Raw genomic sequence first — 11781 nt, 5'->3', positions numbered from 1 at the left:
CCTCTGTTTTAGCTTCTTTTGTTTGCTGGTCTCTTCAGTGTCTCATTTCAGCCCTGGCACAAGGTGGCGGTGGTGGCCACTTTTTTAGGCTCACTTGTTCAGTCGTGCTGTGGGGAGAGAGGGACACTGCAAACAAATAACAGTGGTGTGTGCTCAGAGCGTCTCAGCCACACTGCGTTTGCCCCTGCTCACGGTGAGTGTTCTTTCCCTGTCTACACTGCTTAGGCTATAGGTTGCTTTGCCAGGAATGGTCTGAGGCCAGCCCTGGGTTGTATGCACTTCCCAGGTCTAAGCCGCTCAGCTTCAGGTATTTGGGTAGTCCTCAGAGGCGCAGACTTGGTTAGGCCTGCATTTTGTGCCCTTTCCAGATCCGAGCAGCTCAGGTGACCAGGTGTTTGGCGAGTGCGGTCGCTGCGACTTAATTCTTCCCCCGTCCCTGCCACTCATTTTTCTGGGTGTGCATCTGCCGCACCTTCTCAGGCAGATGTTGACCATCCAGAATCCCAAGAAGTCTTGGTTAGCAATGAAGCCTGCTTGCAGTTCAGCAGATAATGCCTGTCTGGGGCTGCGATTGCCCCCTTCTGACTCTGGCCGCCCTTGCCTGCTGTCTCCGGAGGGGGATGGGCTGGCCTGCAGCCAGCTAGCTCTGCTCAGTCCTTTTTTCTGTGAGTGGGCCTGACGATGTCTTAGGTTAGGGCTTTTCGTGTGGTAGTTATCCCACAGTCTGGTTTGCTAGCCCAAGTTAGTCCGCTCAGATTGCCGTCGGGGCATTTAGGCCTGGTCCTTACTCTAAGCAATGCAGCCCGTGCCTCCCTGCCCAGCCCCCACTTGCTAGTGGTGGATGCAGGCGCCTGCGCTGCTTCTCTACTGGGGGAGTTACCACTGGGCACGTAATCTGTGGGTTTTAATTATTTATTTATTTTTCCTCCCGGTTATGTTGCCCTCTGTGGTTCCAAGGCTTGCCTCAGACTTGGCAGTGAGAGTGTTTCCTGGTGTTTGGAAACTTCTTTTTTAAGACTCCCTTCCTGGGACAGAGCTCCGTCCTTACCTCTTTTGTCTCTCTTTTTATCTTTTATATTTTTTCCTACCTCCTTTTGAAGACAATGGGCTGCTTTTCTGGGTGCCTGATGTACTCTGCCGGCATTCAGAAGTAGTTTTGTGGAATTTTATCAGTGTTCAAATGTTCTTTTGATGAATTTGTGGGGGAAAAAGTGGTCTCCCCATCCTATTCCTCCGCCATCTTCTACTTTGTACTTTAAACACTCAAATATTTCAGCTGTAAAGAATTGGTCTGTTATTTCTCTTTCTTCTCCATTTTCTTCATTCATTCTTTTTGAATTTCTGTTATTCAGGTGTTGGATTTCTATGATGGTTCCTTATAACTCATCTTTTCCCTAGTACTTTCTGACTCTTTACATTTCTGCTTTAGACTCTAGAAGAAGGGCTGAACTTTATTTTCTATTTTTAATTTCATTTAGATAATTGTCTTTCTGGCACTTTCCAGCCTCTAGTAATCTTTTGATATGTCTTATTGGCTGATAATATCTCTCCTACTTTTTTTTTCCTCAGTTATGTATTAATTCTGTATTTATAAAAGGCTTCTTTTTTGGTTTATTTTATTTTTTTAAATTTTTGGCTGCACTGGGTCTTCATTGCTTTTGCACAGGCTTTCTCTAGTTGCAGTGAGTAGTATGCAGACTTCTCATTGCAGTGGCTTCTCTTGTTATGGAGCACACACATCTAGGCAAATCATGATAAAACTTCTGAAAACCAAAGACAAAAAGAAAACTTTTCTTTTTGAAAGAAAGCATCTAGAAAAAAAAAAAAAAGATATATTGCCCTCACAGGAGCTAATAAAGGTAAAATAAGAGTGACAACTATCCTCTCTAAGTAAACAATCGAATCCAGAAAATAACAGAAAGATAGCCTTTAAAGCACTAAAATAAGTTAATATATAGAACAGCTTATGATTAAAACCTAGTCTATTTCTTTTGTTTAATTTTCTGTTCAATAAGGAATGTCACTGTTCATTAAGACAATACTTTCCTGGAATAATGTCCAGTTTCACAAAACCTTAAGAAAAGAAAGATTTCATAGTGGAAAAAACATTGAGTTTAGGAGACTTGAAGATCATTGTAAAAAATCATAATTTAAACAGTTAATTCTGTAAGATGATGGGCTAGGTAGCGTAAATAATATTCATCCTCTGTGTGTGTGCTGAGTTGCTTTTCCGCAACCCCATGGAATGTAGCCTGCCAGCCTCCTCTGTCTATGTGATTCTCCAGGCAAGAATACTGGAGTGGGCTGCCACACCCTTCTCCAGCAGATCTTCCCAACCCAGGGTTTGAACCCAGATCTCTTGCATTTCAGGTGGATTCTTTATTGTCTGAGCCACCAGGAAAGCCTTTAATATGTTCTAAATGGTTGAGTCATGCTCAATCTAGAGTCAATTTTTTAACTCTCTTTAGCTCTGCTGCTGCTGCTAAGTCGCATCAGTCGTGTCTGACTCTGTGTGACCCCATAGACGGCAGCCCACCAGGCTCCTCTGTCTCTGGGATTCTCCAGGCAAGGACACTGGAGTGGGTTGCCATTTCCTTCTCCAATGCATGAAAGTGAAAAGTGAGAGTGAAGTTGCTCAGTCGTGTCTGACCCTTAGCGACCCCATGGACTGCAGCCTACCAGGCTCCTCCGCCCATGGGATTTCCCAGGCAAGAGTACTGGATTGGGGTGCCATTGCCTTCTCGGCCCTTTAGCTCTAAAGTTTGATAATTTCTAAATCTCCTTCATAACATTTGTCATAAGAAAGTTGACTCTTAGGTTAACTATAGCAATATTTGATAAACATTTTAAGGGCAATAATGAAATAAAAATTTTATGAATGGAGGGTGTGTACAATATAGGGTTTATAAAGAGAGGTCAAAGTGGATCTTTTAAAGAACTGTTAGATAATAATTTTTAAAATGGGATTGTCTATTTTATATTCAGTCAGATATTATGAAAATAACATTGAGAGGCAGTATAAGATAATGAGTGAAGACTTGTGCTCTGGAGTTTGATTTCCTACTTGAAAACAACAGCTCTCAAAATTACTAGCTATGTGACATTTGGAAATTTCGTAGTTCAGTTCAGTTCAGTTCAGTTCAGTCACCCAATCTTGTCCGACTCTTTGCGACCCCATGAATCGCAGCATTCCAGGCCTCCCTGTCCATCACCAACTCCAGGAGTTCACTCAGACTCACGTCCATCGAGTCGGTGATGCCATCTAGCCATCTCATCCTCGGTCGTCCCCTTCTCCTACTGCCCCCAATCCCTCTCAGCATCACAGTCTTTTTCCAATGAGTCAACTCTTCGCATGAGGTGGCCAAAGTATTGGAGCTTCAGCTTCAGCATCATTCCTTCCAAAGAAATCCCAGGGTTGATCTCCTTCAGAGTGGACTGGTTGGATCTCCTTGCAGTCCAAGGGACTCTCAAGAGTCTTCTCCAACACCACAGTTCAAAAGCATCAGTTCTTAAGCACTCAGCCTTCTTCACAGTCCAACTCTCACATCCATACATGACCACAGGAAAAACCATAGCCTTGACTAGACGGACCTTAGTCGCAAAGTAATGTCTCTGCTTTTGAATATACTATCTAGGTTGGTCATAACTTTTCTTCCAAGGAGTAAGCGTCTTTTAATTTCATGGCTGCAGTCACCATCTGCAGTGATTTTGGAGCCCCAAAAAATAAAGTCTGACACTGTTTCTACTGTTTCCCCATCTCTTTCCCATGAAGTGATGGGACCGGATACCATGATATTAGTTTTCTGAATGTTGAGCTTTAAGCCAACTTTTTCACTCTCCTCTTTCACTTTCATCAAGAGGCTTTTTAGCTCCTCTTCACTTTCTGCCATAAGGGTGGTGTCATCTGCATATCTGAGGTTATTGATATTTCTCCCAGCAATCTTGATTCCAGGTTGTGTTTCTTCCAGTCCAGCATTTCTCATGATGTACTCTGCATATAAGTTAAATAAGCAGGGTGACAATATACAGCCTTGATGTACTCCTTTTCCAATTTGGAACCAGTCTGTTGTTCCATGTCCAGTTCTAACTATTGCTTCCTGACCTGCATACAGATTTCTCAAGAGGCAGGTTAGGTGGTCTGGTATTCCCCTCTTTCAGAATTTTCCATAGTTTGCTGTTTTCCACACAGTCAAAGGCTTTGGCATAGTCAATAAAGCAGAAATAGATGTTTTTCTGGAACTCTCTTGCTTTTTCCATGATCCAGCAGATGTTGGCAATTTGATCTCTGATTCCTCTGCCTTTTCTAAAACCAGCTTGAACATCTGGAAGTTCACGGTTCACGTTTTGCTGAAGCCTGGCTTGGAGAATTTTGAGCATTTCTTTACTAGCATGTGAGATGAGTGCAATTGTGCGGTAGTTTGAGCATTCTTTGGCATTGCCTTTCTTTGGGGTTGGAATGAAAACTGACCTTTTCCAGTCCTGTGGCCACTGCTGTGCAGGCATATTGAGTGCAGCACTTTCACAGCATCATCTTTCAGGATTTGAAACAGCTCAATTGGAATTCCATCACCTCCACTAGCTTTGTTCGTAGTGATGCTTTCTAAGGCCCACTTGACTTCACATTCCAAGATGTCTGGCTCTAGATTAGTGATCATATCATCATGATTATCTGGGTCCTGAAGATCTTTTTTGTACAGTTCTTCTGTGTATTCTTGCCACCTCTTCTTAATATCTTCTGCTTCTGTTAGGTCCATACCATTTCTGTCCTTTATCAAGCCCATCCTTGCATGACATTTTCCCTTGGTATCTCTAATTTTCTTGAAGAGATCTCTTGTCTTTCCCATTCTGTTGTTTTCCTCTACTTCTTTGCACTGGTCGCTGAAGAAGGCTTTCTTATCTCTTCTTGCTATTCTTTGGAACTCTGCATTCAGATGCTTATATCTTTCCTTTTCTCCTTTGCTTTTCACCTCTTTTCTTTTCACAGCTATTTGTAAGGCCTCCCCAGACAGCCATTTTGCTTTTTTGCATTTCTTTTCCATGGGGATGGTCTTGATCCCTGTCTCCTGTACAATGTCACAAACCTGATTCCATAGTTCATCAGGCACTCTGTCTATCAGATCTAGGCCCTTAAATCTATTTCTCACTTCCACTGTATAATCATAAGGGATTTATTTTAAGTCATACCTGAATGGTCTAGTGGTTTTCCCTAAATTTCTTAACCTACCTGAATTTCAGTTTCTACATCTATAAAGCCTTTTAAAGATTATGACATAAAATTGTAAGCTTTCTTCAATTGTTAGGTTTTTGTTTTTGGCCACTCCATGTGGCTTTGGGATCTTAGTTCCCCGACCAGGGATCAAACCCAGGTAGCTGTAGTGAAAGCACCGATTCCTAACCACTAGACCACTAGGGTTAGGGAATTCTCATTAGCTATTATTATCATAATAAAAAGCTGGCAAAACAAAGTTAGTACATTCAAACTAATTGTACAGTATTTTTTGCTAGATTCTGGTATTTGGCTCAGACAAAACAAGTACCCAAGGAACTTTGAATTTTACAAAACAATGAAAGAATTAAAAAAGAGAAAAAATTATTGAATTTCTACGAATAGTAGGAATTGTGTTGACAGTTCACTTCTGTAATTTTTTTAACCTTACAGTGAGTTTATAATGTAGGTATTATTTTTATTATTTTACAAATAAGGAAACTGTCTTAGAGATGTTAAATATCCTATATGTTTGCCAATTTAACAAAATAATCATTTATCAGTGATCAAAAGGGATGAATTTCAGGGAGAAGACTGGTTTTCTTATATCAATTCTAGAAAAAAATAATTATTATTAGCTGCTTCAATATAAAACTGATTTCTACTGTAATTATAATCATACATCTGCTATTAACAATGCTACATTTCTTTGTTGGCTGATTATTTAGTTTATCTATTGATTTCTTTTAATTTTCATTTTATTTGCAGTAGAATCAATCAACTCTAGACTAAATTAAAAGTAGATTAAGTACAGCTTTTCACTCTAAGAAATACCTCACTCATTTCTACTTTTTATGTACCCTCAGTTCAGTTCAGTCTCTCAGTTGTGTCCGACTCTTTGTGACCCCATGAACCACAGCATGCCAGGCCTCCCTGTCCATCACCAACTCCTGGAGCCCACCCAAACCCATGTCCATTGAGTTGGTGATGCCATCCAACCATCTCATCCTTTGTCATCCCCATCTCCTCTTGCCCTCAATCTTTCCCAGCATCAGGGTCTTTTCCAATGAGTCAGCTCTTTGCATCAGGTGGCCAAAGTATAGGAGTTTCAGCCTCAACACCAATCCCTCCAATGAACACCCAGGACTGATCTCCTTTAGGATGGACTGGTTGGATCTCCTTGCAGTCCAAGGGACTCTCAAGAGTCTTCTCCAACACCACAGTTCAAAAGCATCAATTCTGCAGCATTCAGCTTTCTTTATAGTCCAACTCTCACATGTACCCTATCCTTCAATAAAAAATATTTTTGGAAAAATATATGAAATCAATCTTTTATAATGGGATATAAATTCAAATTGTTTTTCCTTCTCAGAAGATTATCTAGAATCTTATCTTCCCTTTAATAGGCATTTTACTCTATTAAAAGAAATCTGAGCATTTGTGAGGAAGCAAGGTAGATTTGAGTAAGTGTATAGAAATATCATAAATTAGGTGCAGGGTAATTTACCTATATTTTATACAAACCATAAAATAAAAACAAACTGTTATTAAATATCTTCTTGTTGAAAAAAGATTTAAATGATTTTTTTAAATGTCAAATGTCACTTTATAAAGTCTTTTTAAAACTAAGTCTTTCTTTTATTGATCACCAGACTCTGACCTTCAGTAATTTGGAAGTCCCAAGTTTTTATATAAAGTCCAATCATGAAGTTTGATTATCTACAGTTGTTGAATTTAGGTATCATCACTATACTTGGGTTACATTAGCAGAATTTGTTCCTTTTAAAGATTGCTTATGTTTGGATATGTGGATGCCTGGCTATTCTCAATTAGATCAGACATGCTGATCAAGAATAATGAAGCAAAGTACTGATAATGTATTTCTTGGACAATTTCAGTGAACAGGAAATATTTGTCTCTATTAGTCTAAGACTAGAATGCAATGGCAGGCTTCCCAGGTGCCTCAGTGAGTAAAGAATCCACTTGTGATGCAGGAGGTGTGGGTTTGATCCCCAAGTCGGGAAAATCCTCTGAAGGAGGTATGGCAACCTACTGCAATATTCTGGCCTGGGGAATCCCATAGACAGAGGAGCCTGGCGAGCTACAGTCCATAAGATCACAAAGAGTTGGACACGACTGAAGTAACTGAGTACGCATGCACTCAGGATGCTATGGCAAAGAGAACAATGAGTCAATATGTTAAAGAAGATGGAATCAGGCTTCTCTTTTAAATAACAGCCCAAACTGAAAGGTTCAACTCTGCTCCATGAGGTTATTCAGAGACACAAGTTTCTTCCATTGGTTGCCCAGTCATCCCCTTAGGATTGTCATTCTTTGCATGGTAGAAAAGGAGTCTCTGTGGCTCCGGGGTGAGAAAGAGAAAGACAGCGTGGTAGAGGCATACTCATGGTCCTAAGACTTAGATCCATTAGAGGGATGTGTCACATTTTATTCTATGGAGAAAAATAGTCACACAAGGCTGGAAATTTTTGTTTAGTTTTGTGTCTAGGAATAAAGGGAAAATACATTTTAGTCAACAGCTAACAGTCTTGACTTTATGACCTGTGCCGTTTCTGTTGGTCACATTGAGATTTCCTGATGATGTATCTTTACCTCTTGAAAAGGGTAAGGATTGATACAGTTCCTGTGTGGACTCTTAAACTGGAGAAATAATAACACCGTTTGTTATTTTTTCAGACTGCGTGCATTATTATATCCTGCTTATAGTGGTGAGAAATTATAATCTTTCTTTGAATAAGATCCTCTCCGCTATTTTTTTTTCAACTCACCGGGTCTCAGGAGGATGTGTATGTGTGCTAAGTTGCTTCAGTCGTGTCTGCCCCTTTGTGATCCTCTGGACTGTAGCCCTCCAGGCTCCTCTGTCCATGGTATTCTCCAGGCAAGAATACTGGAGTGGGTTGCTGTGCCCTTCTCCAGGAGATCTTCCCAACAGGGATTGAGCCCATGTCTCATATGTCTCCTGCACCAGCAGGCGCATTCTTTACCACTAGCCCCAGCTGCAAAGCCCCTCAGGAGGATAGGAAGCAATATTAAAGTTCTGTAAGTTATCTATGTCTTGTAACTCTGTTTCTAGTCTCCCCCTTTTTTAGAGAGAAAAGAGCCAGCTTCTTCTAATTGTACAGTGAAAAATAAGTTCTTGTAGATTAAAGCACATTTTAATGTTCTTTCTTTCTGAATCAGGGCTCTGTTTGAGCATTGCTTAATAGATGTCTTCTAATGTGTCTTCTTTTAAAATAATCGAATATAGGCAACTTCTCAGGGGAAAGTCACCAGAGAATTACTAATACATACTCTAGTTTAAAAGAACAGAGAATGATATCCACTTGTGTTGGATAATTATTCTCATAATTATTCTATTATAATCAAATTTATATTTTTCATATATAAAGATGCCAATAAAACCAAGAATTCCCTTCTCACTGATTATCATCTATGCTTAGTAGCATATGCCTAAATTTCTCAAGTAGAGGGACTTCCCTGATGGTCCAGTGGTTAAGGCCTGTGCTCTCAATGCAGGGGGTCCAGGTTCAATTCCTGGTCAGGGAACTAGATCCCACAGGCTGCAACTAGAACATCCCACATGCCACAACTAAGACCCAGTGCAGTCAAATAAATAAATAAAATATTTTTAAAAATTTCTGAGGTAGAAATTATTTATGTGTACTTAAAGACTTTTATTGCTACAATTCAAATCTCTCTGCAAAAATTAACTCTTTAAACTTTATAATCATTTTATATTTTATTCTGGCTGAATTTTCATTGATTTTCTTTCGGTTTTATTTTTATATGAGCAAGTAGAAAACTTAAAGTAGTTGTGAGCCCGTCCATTGTTAAGGGAAATGAACAGAAAAGATTTTGTTTGTTTGTTTGTTTGAAAGACTTGTTTAATTTGTGGATTTGTTTTTCATGGAAGGTCACCTTGAGTTCCAATTGGTTAATAAAGGATAAATTAGAACTGATCATGCCCACTAAAAGAATTTATTATGTACAAAAGTCATTAAGCAGTCCCTGAATTTTTAGCCTTTATTTTGAGTTAGAAAATTACTATTGCTGATTTAATGAAAAAACATCCTCATTTACTAAAGCACTGTGACGGTGCATTACTTACCTTGACTCTTAGCTTGTTGGGACGGCACCTGGGACCTGGTGTCTACTCCTGTTGTCTGTGCCTGCTGACCTGTAGCCTCCATGCATGACTGCATCTCCATCCACCTTGGCCAGGTTGGTGTCCAGATCAGTAATGTCTGCTGGGAACGCTACTGCCTGGAGCATGGCATCCAGCCCAATGGCCAGAGGTGCAATGACAAGACTACTGGGGGAGGATATAACTTCTTCAACACCTTCTGCAGTGACGCAGGCACTGGCAAGCATGTGACCAGCACAGTGTTTGTAGATCTGGAACCCACAGTCATTGATGAGGTTTGAACTGGCACCTACTGCCAACTCTTCCACCCTGAGCAGCTCATCACTGGCAAAGAAGATGCTGCCAGTAACCATGCCCAAGGTCCCTACACCATTGGCAAGGAGATCATTGACCTTGTCTTGCACTGAATTCAGAAACTGGCTGACCAGTGCACAGATCTTTTAGGGCTTCTTGGCTTTCCACAGCTATGATGGGGGAACTGGTTCTGGGTTCACCTCCTTGCTGATGAAACATTTCTCTGTCAATTATGGCAAGAAGTGCAAGCTAGAGTTGAGCCCTACCCTAGCTTTCCACAGCTGTAGTTGAGCCCTACAACTCCATCCTCACCACCCACACCACCGTGAAGCACTCTGATTGTGCCTTCATGGTAGCCAATGAGGCCATCTATGACATCCATCATAGAAACCTTGATATTGAGTGCCCAACCTACACAAATCTTAACCACCTCATTAGCCAGCTAGTGTCCTTCATCACTGCTTCCCTGAGGTTTGATGGAGCCCTGACCGTGGATCTGATAGAGTTCCAGACCAACCTGAACCTGGTGCCCTATCCCCGCATCCACTTCCCACTGGCCACATATGCCCCATCATCTCTGCTGAGAAAGCCTACCACGAACAGCTTTCTGTAGCAGAGATCATCAATGCTTACTTTGAACCAGCCAACCAGATGGTGAAATGTGACCCTCGCCATGGTAAATGGCTTGCTACTTGTACTGTGGTAATGTGGTTCCCACAGATGTCAATGCTGCTATTGCTACCATCAAGACCAAGTGCGGCATCCAGTTTGTGGACTGGTACCCCGCTGGCTTCAAGGTTGGAATCAATTACCAGTCTCCTACTGTGGTACCTGGTGGAGACCTGGCCAAAGTATAGCAAGTTGTGTGCATGCTGAGCAATACCATAGCCATCACTGAGGCCTGGGCTCACCTGGACCACAAGTTTGACCTGATGTATGCAAAGCATGCCTTTGTTCACTGGTATGTGGGTGAGGGCATGGAGGAAGGAGAGTGTTCCGAGGCCCGTAAGGACATGGCTGCCCTTGAGGAGGGTTATGAGGAGATTGGTATGGATTCTGCTGAACAAGAGGGAACGGAAGAAGGTTGCCATTTCTTCGAGCCCTGCAGCATGTCATACTCAGAGCATCAGCATTAGGTGTCAGGTGTAAAAACTTTCTGACTAGATTGTCTTAGCTTTCAAAGGTGATCACGTATTGCTTTTCCATGTGCACCTGTAAGACTTCTTACTCAAAACTGAAAACTTTAAGAAATATAAAAAGGCACTGTGAATTGAAAATAGCAAGATTTACTTCATCAGTTCAGTTCAGTTGCTCAGTCGTGTCTGACTCTTTGCGACCCCATGAACTGTAGCATGCCAGGCCTCCCTGTCCATCACCAACTCGTGGAGTTCACTCAAACTCACTTACTTTTCATAAATCATGCTAAAAGTTTTGATAAAGGAATATAAAAATTTATATATCACTTTAAGGATAAAATGTATTGATGATAAATCCAAAGGGCAGGCGAAATAGAATTTAAGTAACATACTTTTTAAAATAAGGATATTGATCTACCATTGATATTCTGAAGCTGTTATCAGTCAAATGTTAACATTTATTTTCAGCCCTTGGCCTACTGAGTTTTCTACTCACCAATTTTAATCTGTTTTTTAAAATTGGAAGTAACACTCCTTGATGATGAAGGAAGAGCTTTTCCCCTAATTGGGGGAAAAAAAAAAAGATTCCTAATGTTGTAAGATTATTTGAGTGTTTAGGTCTTTGTAAGTTGTAAAAATGAAGTTGTAAAATTTGTGTTAGGTAAATCTTTCACTTTAAGTTGTATTCAAGACATTATCATGGGTGCCTTAATTGTAATAGTGTGAATCCTTGAACTCTACTTTGGATCTAATTGACAACTATATTGTCAGCTCTTGTACATGGACCATGTTTTAGTGGCTTCCCAGGTGGTGCTAGTGATAAAGGACCCACCTGCCAATGCAGGAGACATGAGACGTGGGGCAGGAGACATGAGACGTGAGTTTGATCCCTGAATTGGGAGGATCTCTTGGAGGAGAGCATAGCAACCCACTCCAGTATTCTTGCCTGGAGAATCCCCATGGACAGAGGAGCCTGGCAG

At 40.9% G+C, this 11781-nt stretch overlaps 1 pseudogene; it reads left to right on the top strand.

Moving 5' to 3' along the window:
- Positions 1-9415: 9415 nt before the first annotated feature.
- LOC128066479 (tubulin alpha-1B chain-like) lies at positions 9416-10801 on the top strand (annotated as a pseudogene).
- Positions 10802-11781: the final 980 nt, after the last annotated feature.

The sequence above is a fragment of the Budorcas taxicolor genome, chromosome 21, assembly GCF_023091745.1.
Source record: "Budorcas taxicolor isolate Tak-1 chromosome 21, Takin1.1, whole genome shotgun sequence".
Lineage (NCBI taxonomy): Eukaryota > Metazoa > Chordata > Mammalia > Artiodactyla > Bovidae > Budorcas > Budorcas taxicolor.
Note: the sequence above shows the minus strand (reverse complement) of the source record. Positions and strands in the feature narration are given on the sequence as shown.